Below are 21,522 nucleotides of genomic sequence, written 5' to 3'. Positions count from 1 at the left end.
GTTCTAAGACAACCTTACATGTCTAGGTGGAATACCAAGAATCATGAGGGTGTTCACAATGCCAAGACATTGACCAAGACCAAAAAGATTTGGGTGAGAAAAGATGATTTGACTTGTTTAGTTGTTCACACTGCCCTAAAAGCTAGGCTGGGCATAAGGTTATCCGACCCGCCCAAACCACCCTACCCGAACCGAACCGCACTCGTGTGGACGGTTTCACAAACACATTAGGGTAGGGTGCGGTTTGAATTTTATATAAATTTCGGGTTGCGGGCGGGTTGCGGGTTTGAACCACACCCGCCCAACCCGCCCGTATTAAATTAATTAATTAATTTTTTTTTTTTTCAAATCTAACCATCCAATGTCCATCATCATCTCACTTACTTACCTCATCTATACACCAAACCAAACAAAACAAAAAAACCCTAATCTAATCGTCTCTCTCACTCTCTCGTTGTTCATCTCTGCACCGATCACTCTCTCACTCTCTCGTTGTTCATCTCATCGCATCGATCATCGCATCGCCGATCTACTCACAAGTAAACTCTCTCTCTTAACCTCTGTCTCTCTCTCTCTCTCGGCCCGATGGTTGATTTTTTTTTTTGTTTTACATATATATATATATCAAATATGATCTAATCTCATCAGATCTTGAACTCTATCTCTCTGATCTAATCTGTCTCCCGCACTCTCTCATCTCATCATATCAGTCTTATCTCTGTCTCTCTCTCTCTCGCCCCGATCGACTCACAGGTAAGCCTATCTCTCTCTCTCTCTCTCTCTCTCTCTCTCTCTCTCTCTCTCGCCGATCTTTGATTTATTTTGCAACATATCAGATCAGTTAATTTTTTTTTTGTAAGCAACAGATCTGTTTAATGTATGTGTCTGTGTATTGAAACAGATTTTTTGTATGTGTTTTTTTGTAAGCAACAGATTTTTTTTGTGTATTACAACATATCAGATCTGTTTTTTTGTTTAATGTATGTGTCTGTGTATTGAACCAATCTATTTTTTGTTAATTTTTAAATTTGTAGCAACAGAATTTTTGATTTAAATCTGTCTGTGTATTGAAATTGAAATTGGATTTAATTTTTGAATCTGCATTGAATTTTTTGATTTAATTTTTGATCTTTGAATTGAATCTGTGTATTGGATTTGATTTAATCTGTGAATTAAATCTGCATTGATTTTTGATTTTTGAATCTGTGTATTGCATCTATGTATTGGATTTGATTTAATCTGTGAATTGAATCTGCATTGATTTTTGATTTTTGAATTTTGAATCTGTGTATTGAATCAATTGGATTGGATGAGCACTTTGGTGACACAGGTTCTTAGTGCCTTGTGGGTATTCTCAGCTTTAACTGCACTGGTCCTTGTAATTGAACAACAAAATAGTATTCTCTAGGAATCATTCGTTAGTGTGCTATTGTGTTAATTCTCTTAGTTGTAATTTAAACATGGTTGTTACTGCTAATCTGGATATCAAATCCTTGAACCATTTCAGAAATTTGTCTTGAACTCTGAGCATGCTTGCTTGTTCATGTTTCATGGAATTTTTTACATGTCTTCTTGGTTTTGAAGAAGCTAAGTAATAGTAAAACAAAATGGGAGGAAAAAAAAGGGTCTAAAAATAATTTTTGAAAAAAAGTTCAATCCGCAAACCGCCCGCACATCCGCAAACCCTATCCGCACAAACCGCAAACCGCATTGCGGGCGGTTGCGGGTTGACTTTTCTCCAAACCGCATAGATGCGGGCGGGTCCAAACCGAACCGCAAACCGTCCCAAACCGAACCGCAGACACCCCTACTAAAAGCACATGACTCACACATGTGGTATCTTGATAGTGGTTGCTCTCGTCACATGTCCGGTAACAAATCCTACTTCACCTCCCTTGAAAAATATGAAGGAGGAATTATTACCTTTGGAGATGGCAGCACTTCTAGAGTTATTGGTAAGGGCTCTATAAGTGTTGCTGGTCTTCCCAAGCTCGAAAATGCTCTTCTTGTTGATGGTCTGAAAGCAAATCTTTTGAGCATTAGTCAAATGTGTGATTCCCATCATGAAGTATTATTTTCAAAAAATAAATGTGAAATTTTAGATAAAAATGGAAACACTGTCTTGCATGGGATTCGCACATCTGATAACTGCTATGGGATTGTTACTACTAATGATCTCACTTGTCACTCTGCCATCATGAGTAACATTGATTTGTGGCATCAAAGATTAGGTCACATGAATTTCAAAGACCTAACTAAAATAGCCAACAAAGAGCTTGTGAGAGGAGTACCTAAACTGGGTAAGAATCTGAACCATGTGTGTGGACCATGTCAACTTGGAAAGCAGACCCGTGCCCCTCACAAAAAGGTGAACAACTTTACAATCAAACATCCTCTTGAATTGGTTCACATGGATTTAATGGGTCCTACTCGCACTGAAAGCATTGGAGGTAAAAGATATATTTTTTTAACTGTTGATGATTTTACCCGATTTTCATGGGTAAATTTTTTAAGGGAAAAATCTAATATGTTTGATGCTTTCCAGGCCTTAGTCCTTAAAATTCAAAATGAACAGGGTGTTTCCATTTGGCGTATCGTAAGAATCCGAACTAATCATGGTCGTGAATTTGAAAACAGTTCGTTTTCGGATTTTTGTGATATGCATGGAATTAGGCATGAATTTTCTGCACCTATTACTCCACAACAAAATGGAGTGATTGAGAGGAAGAACAGAGTTGTTCAAGAAATGGCTAGGGTCATGCTCCTTAGTAAGAAACTTCCTCCAAAGTTTTGGGTTGAAGCCCTAAATACTGTTGTTCATGTCATAAATCGCGTGTATTTAAGGCCCGGCACTTTACAAACTCCATATGAATTGTGGAAGGGATTGAAACCTAATGTAAAATACTTCAAAACATTTGGGAGTAAGTGTTACATCTTCAAAGATAGAGAGCCTTTGGGCAAACTTGACTCCCGAAGTGATGAAGGTATTTTTCTAGGATATTCAACTACCAGTAGGGCTTTTCGAGTCTATAACCTACGAACTTCTTCCTTAATGGAATCTATCAATGTGGTTATAGATGACACAGGTTCACCTACTCCAGCAACAAATGAGGATGAAAATGGTGAGTCTCCAACCTTGGATACTAAACCACAAAGTCAAAAAGAAGCTGAGGTCCAATCACAAGAAATTATTACATCACCATCCTCACATGTAAGTTCAAGTCCGAAGAGTGCTCAAAGGGACATCACTCCTGTTGCTTCTGTCACCACAAGTCCTGAGTTCAAACCATCAGCAAGGGTGAAACTAAATCATCCAGCACAACAGGTGATTGGAAGTGTATCGGATCGAATGAAAACCCGAAGACAGATTCGGGATGAGGTATCACATATGTGTTATGTTTCATTAATTGAACCTAAGAATTTTAAAAAGGCCTTGCTAGATGATAGTTGGGTCAATGCTATGCATGAAGAATTAGGTCAATTTGAGCATAACAATATTTGGACTCTAGTCCCCAGACCTAGAGACATAAATATGATAGGTACCAAATGGATCTTTAAAAATAAATCTGATGGGAATGGTACTGTGGTTAGGAATAATGCCAAGTTGGTTGCTCAAGGCTACACACAAGTAGAGGGTGTTGACTGTGATGAGACGTTTGCCCCAGTTGCACGTCTCGAATCTATTCGTATTTTGCTTGGTGTTGCATGTTATCTTGGTTTCAAATTGTTTCAAATGGATATGAAAAGTGCCTTCCTGAATGGGTACTTGAAAGAAGAGGCATATGTTGAGCAACCAAAAGAGTTTGAGGACCCTAAATGTCCGAATCATGTCTACAAGTTAGACAAGGCTTTGTATGGGTTGAAACAAACTCCTCGGGCTTGGTATGATAGACTTACTACCTTTCTTCTTGATAATGATTTCTAAAGGGGTAGTGTGGATGAGACCTTATTTGTGAAGCATACTAAGTGTCATATTCCTATTGCTCAGATTTATGTTGATGATATTGTGTTTGGATCCACTGCTGATCATCTTGTGAAATATTTTTCGGATTACATAACACATGAGTTTGAGATGAGCATGATAGAGAGTTGTCTTATTTTTTGGGTCTTCAAATTAAACAATCTCCTTCAGGTATGTTTGTTTCTCAGTCTAAGTATGCCAAAAATCTTGTGTCAAAGTTTGGTCTTGAGTCTGCCAAACATGCACGCACTCCCATGAGCACCAGTCTTCACCTTTCCAAAGATACTTCTGGTATTGATGTTGATCCTACCCTTTATAGGAGTATGATAGGGAGAATTTTTTACCTCACAACCAGTCGTCCTGATATTGCTTTCAGTGTAGGTGTTTGTGCCCGTTACCAAGCCAATCCTAAAGAGTCTCATCTACTTGCTGTCAAATGCATCATTAAATATGTTAATGGGACATTGGGGTATAGAGTTCGGTTTTCTACTGATACTACAGCTGAAATTACTAGTTTTTCTGATGCCGACTGGGCAGGGTGTGCTGATGATAGGAAAAGTACATCCGGGGGGTATTTTTTTCTTGGGAATAATCTGGTTTCCTGGCATAGTAAAAAGCAAAATGCCATCTCCCTTTCGACTGTTGAGGCTGAGTACATTGCTGCAGGGAGTTGTTGTGCACAAATGCTGTGGATGAAGCAAATGCTTCATGATTATGGAATCGAACAGGACACTCTCACTCTTTTCTGTGATAACACAAGTGCCATAAACATTTCAAAAAATCCTGTCCAACACTCTCGCACCAAACACATTGACATCCATCATCATTTTATTCGAGAGTTAGTAAAAGAGGGCCTTGTTGTTCTTGAGCATGTTCCCACTGAGCATCAAAAAGCTGATATTTTAACAAAACCCCTTGATCTTCTTTGGTTTGAGTTCCTTAGAAAGACCTTGGGTGTCATGCTCGATCACTCCAGTGTTACTTGTTTCTTGAGTGGGTGTGAGTGTTTGGCTTTATGTGTGCTTGGATGCTATAATCTCATTGTCATTGATATCTGTTTTTCTCGCATCCAACTTTTTATGTACACTACTCATGCTGCTTACAAGATCTCATTGTTCTTTGTTCATAGCTCATTTGGAATGCCCATGCTCATTAACCTCATGAACTCATTCTGTACACATCCTTGACATAAATTGTTGCAGGGGTTTCCGCACAAGTGATCAAAGTTCTCTATAGACCACTAACAGTGTTTCTTGTACTTTTACAGTGGAATTGACCGATACTAGTATATCATGGGTGATGTTGAGTCTCTTAACCATCTACCATCATTTTTCACTTCCACGGTTTCTCCCTCAGTTCATTGGAGTTCGGACTTTAGAAAAAGGCTACCTCAGAGGCACCAACTAGGCCATCATTGTTGATTTCATTCTTCTCTAGTTTGGTTTCCATACTCTTAAGCGTGAATGCCACCAGTGAATGCCCACAAGAAAGAAAAAGTCAAAAAAAAAAAAAAAGACTCATTGATTGAAAGAGAGCCTCCGCATTTACTCAACAAATACCCCGTGATTCCTAATGGTTTGACTTTTCTCTATGATGTTCAGTTACTCTTGCCAGAGGTCCAGCCATCCGATCACTAGAGGATTAACTCTAGCTCAGTGGACTCTCATGGATTGCACACACACACTTTATTTGTGAGATCTCATGTTGGATTTTGAGTTGTACATTCTCATGTTGCTTATGATCACTGATTATTTTATCTACTTTGCTCATGATTTCCAGTGTCATTGTTTTTTTAAAATTGCAAGTATACAGGGTTCATGATATGCGGATTATTTCATCTTAGTGTCAAGTTTGGCCAAATGTGATCATTTACTTGTATTCCAGGTCTCACTTCATGTTTTTGAATATCTTGTTTTTGTTTTAAAAAAAAAAAAAAAGTTTTTTTTGGGTCTTGTTTTCTCTTCTTGGCTCGAGCGACGGAGTCCTCGGTCGAGCGTGCTTCTGCTACTACATTAGACCTGAGAGCATGTGTTTTTGGCTCGAGCGACAAGTTCTTGGCTTGATCGAACCCCTGTGCATAGGTGTCCTCGCTCGAGCTAGAAAGTCTTCGCTCGAGCGACCTGTCGAGGTTCAAATTATGTAATTGTGGCTCTTCAGTTCATTTTTTCCCACCTCTTCGTATTTTCTCTCTCTCTTCCCTCTAGGGATTTCGTCGTTGTCATTGCTGGATCTTCTGTTGTTTATCTCTTGCTTTCGGAGTATTTTCCTTTCCTTCATCTGTTGTTTCAGTGTTTGGTAAGTTTTTTTTTCTCTTTGTTTTTATTTCTCCGATTGTAATGGAATTGTGCCTTTGCTCTGTTATACTCTAGGGTTCAACATTGTTGCTTTTGGTTAAGTACATCTTGTTCTAGAGTTTGACTCTTGCATCTAGGGTTCATGGTTTGCATCTTGTACTTTGCATTTAGTTCGGATGTTGTTAGGGTTTAATTTGGGGCTTTTCTTTAGTTTATTTTTTATTTTCTATTGCCCTATGAGAATCACTTGCTGATTGACTCTCTTCTCATACTGTCCATGGTTTTCATACATTGTTCTCATACATTGATGTTTTCATTTATCAATGGCTTTAATACATTGTTTTCTCTGTGGCTGATTGTTGTCTCTCTAGCACTGCTAATCGTTTCATTTCTATTATGCAAATGCTATGAGTTTAACTAATTTTCTACCCAATGTTGGACTAATGTGGTTTGATTGGTTACTTTTGTTTTGTTTTGGTTTTTTTTTTTTTTTTTTTCTGTTCCTGCTATTGGGTGTCTTGTCTTTGGTTTGTTGTTTGTCTTCCATCTCTTGTGTTGTGGGTTGACTGGTTTTCTGTGTGTGTCTTGCTCTATTTGGGTTGCTTTAGTCATGGCTAAGTCATCTAAGCGCCGTAAAACTATAGTTTCTCGTCCTTCTTTCAACACTGAAAAGTTCGAGTCAAAAGAAAAGGCCAAGTTGTTTAGGGAGTCGTTTGTATCTCGTAAGGTCCATTTAGAGCAAAATGTCCTCCCAAGTGCCTTTGAGGTTCTTACCATTCGGCTTTTATTTGATTCATTAGGCGGAGATCAAGTGTTGCATTTTTCGGGTCCACAAAATTTGAGTCTCATTCGGGAATTCTATTGCAATATCCATTCCATTCGGAAAGAACTTCCGGCATCCTTTAAAACTTGGGTTAGGAAAAAGTCACTTGTTATCACTGGGGATGTGTTTCGACTGGTTCTTGATCTTCCTGAAGTTAGTAATTGTCATTTTCCGTTTCTTACTCGGTCCGGTGTTGATTTTGATTATGTTGCGTCTGAATTATGTGGAGTTGACTGGACTTGGCTTGCTGGGGCACTCATTCAGCAAAATGAGTTGCTTCCTCGGTTCCGTCTTTTGAATATCATTGTGTGTGCGAATCTTTATGCCACCACCCATTCCTCGCACATTTCCCAAGACCAGGGATATGTATTGTATTATATTCATCATAGACTTCCCATTGATCTTCCAGAGATGATTGTTTCTAAAATGATTGGGGTCTTTGAGGGTCGAAAGTCTTTGGGGCTTCCTTATGGGTGTCTGCTTACTCGGTTTCTCACTTCTCTTGATATTCCTATTTTTGATGACGATGAGTTTGCATATCCTATAAAACCCATCACCAAACTCATAGTTTCCCAGAGTCAGGCTCATATGAGGGGTGGTGTGTCAGGTGTTGGGAGTTCTGGTGCAGGTAATGATGATCCCCTTGCCGAGGAGGAGGAGTTTGAGGCAGCCACTGCCGGTGCCCCTAATCTTCCTGAGCTGCGTCCTCGCTCATTTCGTGGCCAGCTACAGCACTTTGAGCAGTCAGTTACACATCGCCTTTATCTTTTGGATGCATGCCTTGATGCTTTTGATAGCCGCCTTGCTGAGCAGAGTGCCATGCTTGCTCAGATACTTTCTCTTCTTCAATTGCAGCAGCCACCATCTTCTCATTCTTAGCTTTTGGCATATGCTTCTCTTGGATAGTTTTTTGTTCTTACGATGGATAGTTTTTTATTATGATGTCTTTGCCTGCTTTTGCATCACTCCCGGACAAAAAGGGGGAGTAGGTTTTGCAATATCATAAGTTTTACAGGGTATATAAGTTTGGAATATGTTTTGTTGTATATGGGATATAATATATCATATGTTTTGCAGGGTATATAAGTTTGGAATATGTTTTGCTGTATATGGGATATAATTTGCAGGGGTCTATGATATGTTTTGATATATATGGATGTATATGATACTCATGATATACTTTTGCAGGCAGCAGTTGGACATGTTTAAATAGTATATTGCTTACTTTTTGTCTTGATGGTTTTTATGTTGCATAATTAATTTTTTGGTTTTTATGTTGCATAATTAATTTTTTCCCGTTGATGTTGTGTAGATTGGTTACTTTTGTGCAGAATGTTTGTCCCTCAAGCTTGGTTTGCAAGTTGTTACTTTTTCTGGTTTTTAGCTGGCTTTCAGTTTGGTTGTTTGGTTAGGAGATTGTGTTTAGAAAGTTTTGTCCGGGTATTGACAAAAGGGGAGATTGTTAGGACCCTTATTCTTGTCAATCCCCGCGAACAACTTTGTTAATCGAGTTGTAAAATTTCCTTACTGTTTTGTCTTCCTCGCTCGAGCGAAGGACTACGTCTGGCTTAAAACCTGAAAGAGCTGAATGTGCGTTCGAGCGAAGACTAGGTGGCTCGAGCGAAGAACTGCGTCTACATAAAACCTGAAAGAGTTCATTTCTCGCTCGAGCGAAGGTTTCGTGGCTCGAGCGAAGGCACTTATGGAAATCACACGAGATAAGGTTCTCGCTCGAGTGAGATTCAGAATTCGGGATTTCTATAAGTAGTTGGTTTTCTCCAAAGACTAGGATTACTTTTTCCAGATCTACTTTGAGGTTTTCTAAGTTTTTCTCCTGAAGAGTTTTGGTTAGTTTTTCCTTGATGTTCTGAGAGAGTTCTTCACTCATGATCTAAGGTACATACATCAAGGAGATTGATCGAATATATTCAAGAGTGTTATTCTTCAGTGGATTCCGAAGATTCAAACGTAGAGTTTCAAAAGACGTTTGATTCTGTACGTAGTCGTTAATTCGACAAGTGAAGTTGTGGATTCAACTTCAGGTGGATCATTTTCGAGACGAAGGCTTGATGAAAGAGTTACAAAGATTTGAAGGCAAATTGACTAAGTTGGGTAATTTGTGTATTATCTTTGTAATCTTTCTTTCTTCAGTAATAGATTGATTAATGGCGTTTCACCCGTGGTTTTTTATTACAATTGAAGGTTCTTCAATTGTGATTTTTCCACGTAAAAATCGTTTGTGTCGATTTATTGATTATTCATAAAACAACAATCTAAATCACTTTCGTAAGTATTCGATGATTTAGATTAAGTGTTTTAAATATTTGGGAATTGAAATTTTTTTAAATCCTGATCTAATCACGAATCACTTAGGATTTTTACCCCACCATAGGGAACTGACTATAATATAAAGTATTTGGTATATATCTTTGAGCTTTAGAAGACTATGATATTGATGGTCATAAGAAGTGCTTGTTTAAAGAGGAATTGTGCAGTCGTTAAAGCTTCCATTCTCAAATTTGACAAATGGATTTCCTTTTAAAGCGGATACAAAATATGATTATGCTCACTAGGCTGGGCATTGCTCGAAAGTGCTGAATCAATGAAAAACGTGAAGGAAAGAAAATTATTGCAATATAGATTCGGTTTTTTTCTTTTTCTGCTACTGATCAGTAGGTTATGAAAAAGCAAAGGGGAAAAAACATGGCAAGTGCATGTCACTCTCTTTTTGTTTTCCATGTCAAGTTCAAGGTGAGGGGAAAAAAATGCACATTCTGCAACAGATTTGCAACAGATTTACAAAATGTTTTCTTTCCAAGCAATTCAAGAACATATCCCATCAACCAAATGAATTAATCATAAAAATGGCTCTGAATTTGTCCAAAATGTAAGTTGACTTTGTTCTTTCTTCAAAATTAATTTACACTTCTTTCGGAAAGAAAGTTTGAAAAACAAACTAATTGACACTCTCGTTTTACTTGAATCATGAGAAACTCACATCTTCTCACAAAATATCTATCTTTTCCCCCTTTACTTTGGAACTTGAGAATGTTTGAATTTTAGGTATGGGAAATCAAATTTCGCTCACTACATTCATGCGGCTCTGTATGTTTCACTATGACAACGATGATTAAAGAAAATTCAAGAAAGATAAAAAGGAAGAGCATTATTGAGAGTTGAGATTTTATTAGTGGAAGGAGACAATACCTAAAGCACCATTAATCAATATGAACATTAATATGCGTTTCACCCTATTATTATTAGGGGTGTTTTGATAACTATGTCATTTATAAAATTTATTGGAACATAAAAAAATAATTTGAATTAAGTAAAATATCAGTAAATGAAAAAAGATTTATAAAAAAATAAATTGATTTGTGAATGATAATTTGAGGGGTAAAATAAATAAATAAAATTCTAAAAAATTTAATACCAAAATCAAAATTTTCAGTTTTGGTGGTTGAGGTTCCCAAACAAACAGCGGACATGCTACGATTTGATTTTGTCCAGTTGGTGTAGATGAATGATTAACATGAAATTTTAAAAGAAAATTATAAAATTTCACATTAAAAATAAATAAATAAAAGTAAAAATTATTCTATAAATGTCAAATGAGTAGTATTAGTTCATTTCCGATGTACCAAAAAAAAAAAATGAATAGTATTAGTTACTTATCTTATAATACATAAAAAAAATTAAAATATACAAACTTTTTAATCTAAGATTTTAGTTAGCTCGACTTTTATCAATATAAACAATTTCAAAATTGAAACAAACTACACGTTCTAAAAAACAAACAAAAAATGAAAATTCCAGCCACCTTGAGCGAATTTTTTTTTTCATCAATTTTTCGTACAACCCTACTTCAACCTAGTCTAGACTACCCTTATATCATCAAATTGAAAGAGAAGGCATGTGACCCAACACGTTATAAAAGTCATGGCACGACTTTTTCCAACTATACAGTGTCTATAGTCCACTCTACTTGCACAGACAGACAGAATTTAGAACATGGACAGAACATTTAATTCCCAACCAGTTATCGATATTCGATTAACGTGATATTTTATAAACATATGATGAGTTCTATACTTTAAACAGTTTTGATTATTAAAATGGGATTCGTGGTGGGCCTCCACGGACTGAACAGCACCGTCTTGTGTAAACAGCATCGTAGGCAAGTTTTTCTTATATCTCTTGCTGCCACCGTGCTGTCTTCATGTACCATCCCTGTCAATACATATTTATATATGTAGGGGTAAAAACATAATTTGTTATTTTATGTAATATTTAATACACATTTTTTCATGAAAAGACAAAAAGTTATTCCAAATAACTATTTTTTTTTCCTTTACTTTTTAGTCCAAAAAATCAAAAAATGAATTTATTTAGAATATTCCAAACAACCCCTTAATCTTATAGACGTCTTATTAGAAAGGGGGAGGGGGGGAAGAAGAGATAACAAAACAATACTTAAGGTATAATCAAAATTTCTTTTTTTATTACAATCAAAATAATGTCATAATTAACATGTCATAACTAATACCACAATATATCATAACTAAAAACTATATAAAAATCGTAACTAAATGTATATATGATACACACTTCAAATGAAATGTGTATTATAGAATTGTTCTTGAGTCTAATAATGTATTCTTAAAATAGATGGTATAATGTCGGTATAAGTAAATTGTCTTTAACACCATCTCGATCTAACTTAGAAGTTCTAAATATATTGAAAAATTACATGAATCTTGAGAAAGAAATTTATCAAAATGATATAAAAGTCTATTATTTAAACCTAGTGATGTGTGAAATAGATGATTCACTGATGATTAGAGAAAATATGAGTATGCGAGTGAGTGAGAGAGAGAGGAGAGAATGAGAGAAAGAGTTGTCTTAGATATTTTAATAGACTATTACATTATTAAATTTAAAAAGTGAATTTAACTTTTGGAGTAAAATAGCACTACTCATTCACAAAATATATTACATTTTAGCTTTTCAAGATCACTTTGATATTTGAATTAAATCTACTGAAATCTAAACTTTGAACTACAAGTGGTTTACTTTATGATCATTAAAAAAAATTAAAATTTTCTTTTACCTCTTTTTTTTTTTTTGGTACAACGGAAAATATTTATTTTACCTCTCAAACTATCATTAAAGAATTATTTATTTTTTTAATAATATTAATTTTTTATATATATTCAAGGGTTTAATTGATATTTTGGAGATCGTTTGAGAGATAAAATGCAATTTTAAATGAAACATTGATGCTCGGTCAACAACTTTTATTTGATTATAGACGGCAATTAAAGGCAGAGATAAATTTGATAACAATATGAATAGTTTAAATATAAAATTGATCTTATTAAAAGAATGTTGATTGAATTGATTTTTGAGTAGTCATAGTTTGGGCATAAAATAATTTTTTTTTTAATTTGACACTAAATCAAATCTTCCAGTTTTGTTGGTGGAGGAACCAAAACAGACAACATGCTATAGTTTGATTTCGTCAATTTGGTGTAGAGAAATGATTAACATGAAATTTTAAAAAGTTTTATAAAAACTTGTAAAATTTCACAGTGAAAATAAATGAATTAAAAAAATAAAAAATTGTTCTATAAATGCCTATTTTTTATTATAAAACATATAGCATCAATCACTTATCTTCTAATATATAAATAATTTAAAATATAAAAGTATTTAAACATAACATTTTGGGTAGTTAAATATTTATTAAAATAGAAACAAATTACACGTTTTAAAAAATAGATCAAAAATCAAAATTTCAATCCCTTGAACAATTAGTTCCATTCTATCAATTTTTTCTACGTCCTCACTTTAACTTAATCCAATGACGACTAACTTATAATCAAAAGAGAAAATGACATGTACCATGTTACCCAAAACGTTATAATAGAGTGTTCTGAAAAGATTGTAAAAAGCTGACTTTTGACTTTTTACCAAACTTTTTAGTTTTTTTGGAAAATGATTTGAAAAGTTGGTAAAAAACTATTTTTTTGCTTGTTGGTATAATATTTGTTTATTGTGTCACATCACATTAAAATGATCAAAATACCCCTATCCAACTTAAGAAATTTACTTTTTGACCCATGTAGTTGTTTGAACAATTTTTTTGTTAACATAGAGGGTAGTCAAGTAATTTCACAGCCTGCGTTTTTAGCACTTCCCTAATGGTTGTGTTCACGTTTGTATGCTGCTTGTGACTTTTTTCTGATGCTGCAAAACGCTATGGTACCATATCTACTGCAAATTAGTAGTCGTTCAAAGGGTATGCAACTTAGACACTCGATTAGGCACTCTGAGTAGAAGAGGGCCCTAAGTACTATACATTCACTACACAATATATATATACATAAAAGACCTTTTAGTCAAAATAATTCTCAGAAAAATCTCTCTGGAAACAAATAAAAATGATTAAATATTAAATTATCAAACACGAATACCACTTCATAAGTTATCTTAGACTATCGGTCAAATCATAAAGATAGAAATACAAAAAGGACATTTACATGAACACCTCTTGCATTCTCTTACTCAAGACCAAAAAAATAAAATAAAATTAAGTCCTTAACTAAATAATCTTGACTCCAAAGGTTAGGAACATTGTTATGAATTTTAAATAAAATTTATAATAAAAAAACTTCATAGTACGAAAAAATTATAAATGGCTCCAATTACATTTTTCCCCCTTGCCCTCAAATAGGCTTGCTTGAGGAACTCAGGTGTCCGTCCCCAAATGGTCTGATTTTGGTCAACACTAATTATAAAGAGAGCAAAACTTCCACTAGGAAGCATAGCATAATTCGTGATGTACTTCCAGAAATAAAGATATATTTGGAATACGATTTGGGGGGTCAGTGGCTTAGGGAAGTGTCTTCCACAACAAATTGTCTGCTTTGGAGCAAGAGGACTAGGGCCGCAGTTTCATCCCACAGACAAACTGTGAGCCAATGAATCCTCAAAGGACGGGTGCCAATCTACACTTCACTGGAATTAATGAAAGTTGAGGGGCAGTTGATCCAAGTAGTGGACAGTTTAGCCATTGAATGCTCAACAGGCTGCACATTGATAAAATGCGCAGAATCTATGTAAAATGCAATAGCAAGAAAAATAGCAACACAACTTTCATTTTATCCATTTGCTGTTATAGATCAGTAGGTTCCGGGAAAGCAAAGGGAAAAAGCATGTCAAGTAGAATGTGAATTTTTTTGTTCATCATGTCACACTCTTTTTGTTTTCCTAGTCAAGCTCAAGGTGAGAAGAAAAAATGCACATTCGGCAGACTAACAGATGTACAAAATGTTTTCTTTCCAAGTAATTCAAGAACATTTCCCATCAACCAAATTAATTAGTCATAAAATGGCTCTAAATTTGTCCAAAATATGAGCTAAATTTGTTCCTTCTTCAAACTTAATTTACTATTTATTCACGCATCTTTTGGAGAATAAAGTTTGAATGGTAACTCACTAATCACAAAATATCTTCTGCACTACAGAATTCGAGAATGTTTGAATTAAAACTATGGGAAATCTAATACTGCTCAATACATTCATGAAGTTCTGTATGTTCGGTGGCAATGATGATGGAAGAACTTGAAGAAAGATAAAAAGGAAGAATATTGAAAGAACTGAAATTTTATCAGTGGAAGAAGACACTTCCTAAAACACCATTAATCCTGGTATCATGGGGTGTGATTTGCACAAATAAAAATCTTAGATTATAGTTCACTACATATTGAGTTTCAGAGGATCTGGGTGTGTGAACATGCAATTTTACCATGGCCTTTGACCAAATTAAGCAGAAATAACCACAATCAGCTTGTAAGATTTACTAGTGAAATTCATACAAGACTTTTAAGTAAGAATGGTGTGAATAGGGAATTTTACAAAGCCTTCATGGAATGTTTGGATAGCTTTCTTCCATTGTATTGAAATGTTTCTAGAGTAAATCGAAATCCTAAAACTTATTCAGTCCAAGAAAGAAAAAAAGAAAAAAAGAAAAAAAGGAGAGAAAGAAATAGAAAATATTTAAACAACTGTAATTTGTTTGTAGTCTACTTTCTTTACCTTGGTCCTGATAAAGCTGATGCAAATAAAGGAGTAGCAGCACCAATGTCATCCTCTTGGTGACCAGCAACTGTGATTGCTCTTGGTACCACAGGAGTTGTGAAGCTAAAATCCAAATTGCTTTCAACATCTACAGAACCCTCCAAGACCTTAACCACCACCGACATGGAAGGCCTCCTGGAAAAATCACTTTGTAGACACCACACAGCTACCCTCATCATCTCCACAACTTCTGCTCTATGTGTTTGCATGTCATCATTGTATTTATCAACAACATCCAGAAGTCGTTCCTCTTCTGCTTTCCTCTTAAATAGACCTAGTAGATGCATATCTCACTCAGGTTGAGACCTATCCAAATTTTTGTGCCCACACAACATTTCCAAAATCATGACACCAAAGCTATAAACATCTACTTTCTCGGTAATAATTGAGCTCAACCATTCAGGAGCCAAATAACCTGGTGTTCCCCTCATCATTGTTACAACTTGGCTCTGGTCCTATCAATTAGTTTTGACAATCCAAAATCAGCAATTTTTGCATTGAAGTATTCATCTAAGAGAATGTTTTGGGGTTTGATATCCAAGTTCGGCCTCGTTTGGGAACAGGCTAATTTAGTAACTTTTTGGCTATTTGGCTCAAAAAGTAGGTAAAAAAAAACTTATATGTTTGGGATGATTTTTTAGCTAATTACGAAAAGATGTGCAAAAAGTAGAGAGAAAAGAGAATCTTTGACTTTTTGGTATGAGTTGTTGACTTTTTGGCTAAAAGGATAACTTTTTGGCTTTTTGACTAAAAAAGTAAGTCCCCAAACGGGGCCGAAGTATTTTCTGCCTGCAATCCTCATGGAGATAGGTTAGTCCCTTGGCTATATCCATGATGCTCGGCTTTCTGGATTGCCACCCAAGAGTGAACTCCCAGTGCCTATGGAAGATCCATGTATCCAAGGATCCATTGGGCATGTACTCGTAAACTAGAAACCTATATGATTTTTTAGCACAAAACCCAATTAATCTCACCAAATTGACATGGTGAATGCTGCCTATTGTCTCAACTTCAGCTAAGAATGACTTCTTAACCTAACCAAAACCATTGAGGAGCTTCACTGCTACTTTGGTGCCATCTTTTAATGTCCCTTCAAAAACTGTCCCAAATCGTCCTTACCCAAGCTTATTATTGAAATTGTTTGTCATGGCTCTCAAGTCTTCATAAGAGAATCTGGTAGGCACACCTGGTACTTGCTCCACATTGAACTCCTCAAGTTCCTCATATTCTCCTTTTTCTCTAAAAAGGTAAAGGCAAAAGGCAACCATAAAAAATACAACAAAGAAAGCTCCGAGACTGGATCCTAATATAATTGTGGCATGCTTTGATTTCTTTTGAGTCGAAGATTTCTGCACTTTAAGAAATACAGTAACATTATCAGTCCTGCCCTCGTTGTTTCTAAGAGAAAATACTTCAGACAATAATAAGCAACCTGTCATATTGTAGGACTGGGAGAACTGGGAGAACTCAATTGAAAATATAGCCGCTTTGCAAGAGCAGTCTCTCAAACAGCTCGTCTTGCAACCCTCTACATCTGTTTGTCAAAACAACTCTGTCCGGTTACTATAGTGAACAAAATGTAAGTTAAAGTAACTAGTATCCTTAAGCTCCAAAAGGCTATGATATTGTGAATGATCACAAGAAATGGGTGTAACAATAGAGCATCCAAGGTTGGGTTTCATAACATTTATTTGCCTGAAAGTGACTGTTTCAGTGTGGCTTCGCCAGGACAGCTGCACTGTCTTTCTGAACAAATGTCGTATTCACCACAAGCCATCGGGTATTGACACTCGTCTCTCCACACTGTCAGTAGATCAACCACTACCCTCCAATCCTCTCCTCCCCACTCATAAACCTTCAAATGCCCATCAGGCTTCAACCTCATGAACTGAGATGTATTTGTATTTGCAGGTGGAACATTGTACCCATCGATGTTTCCATTCTCGAATTTGACATATCGACTGTGTCCAAAAGAAGATTCAAAATAGGATTGGGGTGTCACGACCCCATTCCGCCCCTAGTAGAATGGTGCTGTGATGGCCAGTAATCCGAGATTACCCAAGGCCAACATACAAGGGTTCACACAATCAGAGTATAAATATATGGGGCCTACATATGCGGAAGCAAATTTGAATCTAAGTAGTCCATAAGAGTTGTGCATAGATCAAATGAAATGACATACATCTTATCAAGGTCTTACAACTTGGGTACAATAAAATGAAGTACAAAAATACATCTTGACCAAAAGGCTTCTCGAGCCATCATATACAAAATACAATGAAATGCAAGCTAAGAAGCATGATCTTCAAGATGCTACAAAATGAAAATCCCAAAACAAGTTGCAAAGCACATCTAGGCGTCGCCGCCGTCCTGCTTATCACCTACATATATATAGAGAGGGTGAGCTTGGATACTCAGTGAATGGTACAAGTAATAAAGGGTTTGCATGCATGATATCTAAGATCTTTAACGAAATAGTACATAGTCATAGCTTGTAATAAAACACGGGATGAATCAAGTTCGTCTAACAAATCTTTCGAATCTTCAAGCGATCAAAGTCTTTCAAGGCTTTCAAGTTTCAAGGGATGACATTAACAAAGGTTGTGCTACAAATGCTTATAGTCCCCTAGCACGTACGGACTTTCAAAGGTTGTGCTACAAATGCTTATAGTCCCCTAGCACGTACGGACTTTTAAAGGTTGTATCAAAACCAAGGCTAATACTTGACACACAAAATAGGGATATTCATTCATGCTTAACAAGTACTTTTCCAAAACAAGGTAAAGCAAAGCTTTATCAAAACGTTATAACATAGCTTTATTAAAAATACCACTCACATAGTTCTTCAACGTCGGGGTCAAGCGAAAGTCCAAGTCCTACAAACACATGGCAAGGTCTATTGAATGCACTTTCAAACAAGTTTTACATGAATGCAAATGATCTCGGCATTCCTTCAAAACTAAGTCAAACCGAAACAGAACATTGTTTCTCATCTCAGGGAAAACTTGCTGGGCACCAACCAAGTCTTGGCCGAGGTCCCATACCTCCTTGCCGAGGTGTGGCCCCAATGGCCACATTCAAGGAAATGAAGTCGGGAAAATCTGGATTTTCCTTTCTTGAAGAACATGAACATGAAGAACATGGATGCAAAGATCATAACTTATCATTACAAAATCTGAGATTTCATGCTATGAATTCAAAAATATGGACCTGGGTACCCATACTTGAAGATTTTATGAAAACAACCACAAAAACATGAATCTTGATGCAAGCTTTCGGATCAAACAAGGCTTTTATTCAAGAACACGTGAATAACACTTTCTCTTTCTAAAACCAAAGTTTAAATCGATGCATGGCTTACAAATTGTGCTCAATCATGCAATGCAGCTGGATGAACAGTAAGAACAACAAGAGTAGATCAAAATTCTAACCTCAAGACACGAATCAAACGGTTTGAGCTCTAAGGATTGAGCTTGGAAATCTATTTCCTCTCTAAGAACTCCTTCTCCCTCTTCTAGAGCTTCTCTCTCCTCAAGAACAAAGACATATAACAAATGATACATTTCTCTCTCTACCGGCTGATTTAACACTCAGTTCGGACACGTGGCAACGGCTGGTTGGCTCTACTCAAAAAGGTGACTAAGTGAAAAGACAAGACTATGACAAAATGTGTTCAACAAGCAAGATGGCATAGGTACTCCGGCAGGTAATGATCTCGGCTAAGAACAAGGCATCGGTAAGTAAGGGAACAATGATCTCAGCTAGGAAGGACGACACTTGGCCTAGCTGTGCCACACCTCGGCCTAGATGTGCCACACCTCGGTCTAGGTCGCACCAATCCAAGAATAGATCACTAGGTGCAGGGATAACATTTCGGCCTAGATAATACACATCTCGGCCTATATGCCAAGGTGAAGGTGAAGGTCAGTCAAGGTGATCGCAAGATGGTCCTAGGCATAAGAGGCTCAAAGGTGACCTAGGCTTAGGATGACCTCAGCTACACACACCAGGCAACAAACAAAGCAAGGCAAACAACACTTAAACAAAACCAGACAAGATTCGCAATGTAAGTTTTACAAGATGAAAACATATAATTGTATGTGAGCATGACCAAGATTGAGTGAGGGTTGTTACATCCTACCCTCCTTAAAGAAGTTTGATCCCCAAACTTAAGTTATTTTGCTCTACAAATAACTCCGGATGATGGATTTTCACTTCTTCTTCCTTTTCCCATGTAGCCTCCTTGCCATAATGCTCCTTCCATTCAACCTTTACCATTGGTATCGACTTGTTCCTCAACTGTCTCACTTGTCTGTCAATAATTCTCATCGGCTTCTCCTCATAGCCTAAATCTTCACTAACCACAATCCCGGAATAATCAATTACATGCAGTGGATCCCGAATATACTTCCTCAACATCGAAATATGGAACACATTGTGAACTTGACTTAGTTCTGGTGGTAAAGCCAGTCTATAGGCAGCTCGGTTAACTTTCTCAAGTATTTCAAACGGCCCGATGTAACGAGGTGCTAACTTACCTTTCCTCCCAAATCTGGAAATTCCTTTCATTGACGAAACCTTCAGGAATACATGATCCCCAACTTCAAACTCTAACTCTCTTCTTCTCTGGTCGGCATAGCTCTTCTGTCAACTTTGAGCGGTTTTGATCCTTTGTCGAATGAGCTTAATCTTCTCGGTTGTAACTTGAACTAGCTCGGGGCCAATCAAAGCTTTATCTCCCACTTCAGTCCAACATATCGGCGATCTGCACTTCCTTCCATACAAAGCTTCGTACGGTGCCATACCAATGCTAGCTTGATAATTGTTGTTGTAAGCGAATTCTACTAACGGTAGATGTACTTCCCAACTTCCCTTGAAATCTAACACACATAGTCTGAGCATATCTTTGAGTGTCTGAATCGTTCTTTCTGTTTGTCCATCGGTCTGGGGGTGAAAAGCTGTGCCAAACTTCAACTCGGTTCCCAAAGCTCTTTGTAAACTCTGCCAAAATCTAGAAACAAACTTCGGATCTCGGTCTGACACAATGGACATCGGCACTCCATGAAGTCTCACAATCTCATTCATATACAGTACAAAAAGTCGGTCAGCATTGAATGTAGTCTAAACAAGCAAGAAGTGTGCTGACTTAGTTAATCTGTCAATGATAACCCAAATTGAATCCATGTCTTTTTGTGTCCTCGGCAAACCAACCACAAGGTCCATAGAGATGTGTTCCCATTTCCACTCAGGAATCGGCAAAGGTCGAAGTAGTCATGCTGGCCTCTGGTGTTCTGCTTTCATTTGTTGATATTGCAAACACTAGGATGCAAACTTGGCTATTTCTCTTTTCATATTCGGCCACCAAAAAGTTTGCTTCACATCTTGATACATCTTAGTGTTCCCTGGATGAACAGTAAATCTGGAACCATGAGATTCCTGCAAAATCTTTCTTTTCAACTCCGGAATGTCGGCCACGCACAATCTTCCTTCAAACTTAAGTACCTGATTTTCAATACTGTACCCTGACCTCGGCTTAGTGATAATCTCATCGGCAACTTTCTCGAAGAATCCGTCTTCTATTTGTCTGGCCTTCACTTCCTCTATAATGGTCGGCTCCACTGAAATCATGGTTAAGTATGCCAGACTTCCAACTGATTTTCTGCTTAATGCGTCGGCTACTGAGTTTTCTTTGCCTGGGTGGTATTGAATTTGCATGTCGTAGTCTTTCAATAACTCAAGCCATCTTCTCTGCCTCAAATTTAACTCCTTCTGAGTGAATAAGTACTTTAAACTCTGATGATATATGAAAACTTAGCAAGAGGCCCCATACAAGTAATGACGCCAAATCTTCAAAGCAAACACCACGGCTGCTAGCTCTAAATCATAGGTAGGGTAATTCTTTTCGTAAGGTTTCAACTGACGGGATGCATACGCTATAACCTTACCTCCTTGCATTAACACGGAACCCAATCCCTAATGTGAAGCATCACTATAAATCTGAAATTCTTCTTTATCTGATGGTAGTATAAGTATCGGTGCTGTAACCAACCTCGTCTTTAACTCCCGAAAAGCTGATTCCCTATCCTTGGTCCATTCATACGTCACTCCTTTCTGAGTTAGTTGTGTCAGTGGCACTGCAATCCTTGAGAAATCCTTCACAAACTTCTTGTAATAACCGGCCAAACCCAGAAAACTACGAACCTCGGACACATTAGTCGGCGTCAGCCAATTCATGGCGGCTTCAATCTTACTTGGATCAACAGAGATTCCTTCTTCATTAATCACATGGCCCAAAAATGAAAT

The 21,522-nt window shown here is 36.8% G+C and overlaps 1 pseudogene across 1 annotated transcript; it reads right to left on the bottom strand.

The window, feature by feature from the left end:
- Window positions 1-14,904: 14,904 nt before the first annotated feature.
- On the bottom strand, window positions 14,905-20,847 carry LOC114275538 (G-type lectin S-receptor-like serine/threonine-protein kinase SD2-5; annotated as a pseudogene). Its single transcript, XR_014339201.1, has 3 exons — window positions 20,722-20,847; window positions 15,995-17,236; window positions 14,905-15,762 (listed from the first exon to the last, which is right to left on the bottom strand). The product of XR_014339201.1 is annotated as a G-type lectin S-receptor-like serine/threonine-protein kinase SD2-5 (transcript).
- Between the last annotated feature and the right edge of the window lie 675 nt (window positions 20,848-21,522).

This window comes from Camellia sinensis, chromosome 8 (assembly GCF_055761805.1).
Source record: "Camellia sinensis isolate YWXY chromosome 8, ASM5576180v1, whole genome shotgun sequence".
In the NCBI taxonomy this organism is placed as follows: Eukaryota; Viridiplantae; Streptophyta; class Magnoliopsida; order Ericales; family Theaceae; genus Camellia; species Camellia sinensis.
Note: the sequence above shows the minus strand (reverse complement) of the source record. Positions and strands in the feature narration are given on the sequence as shown.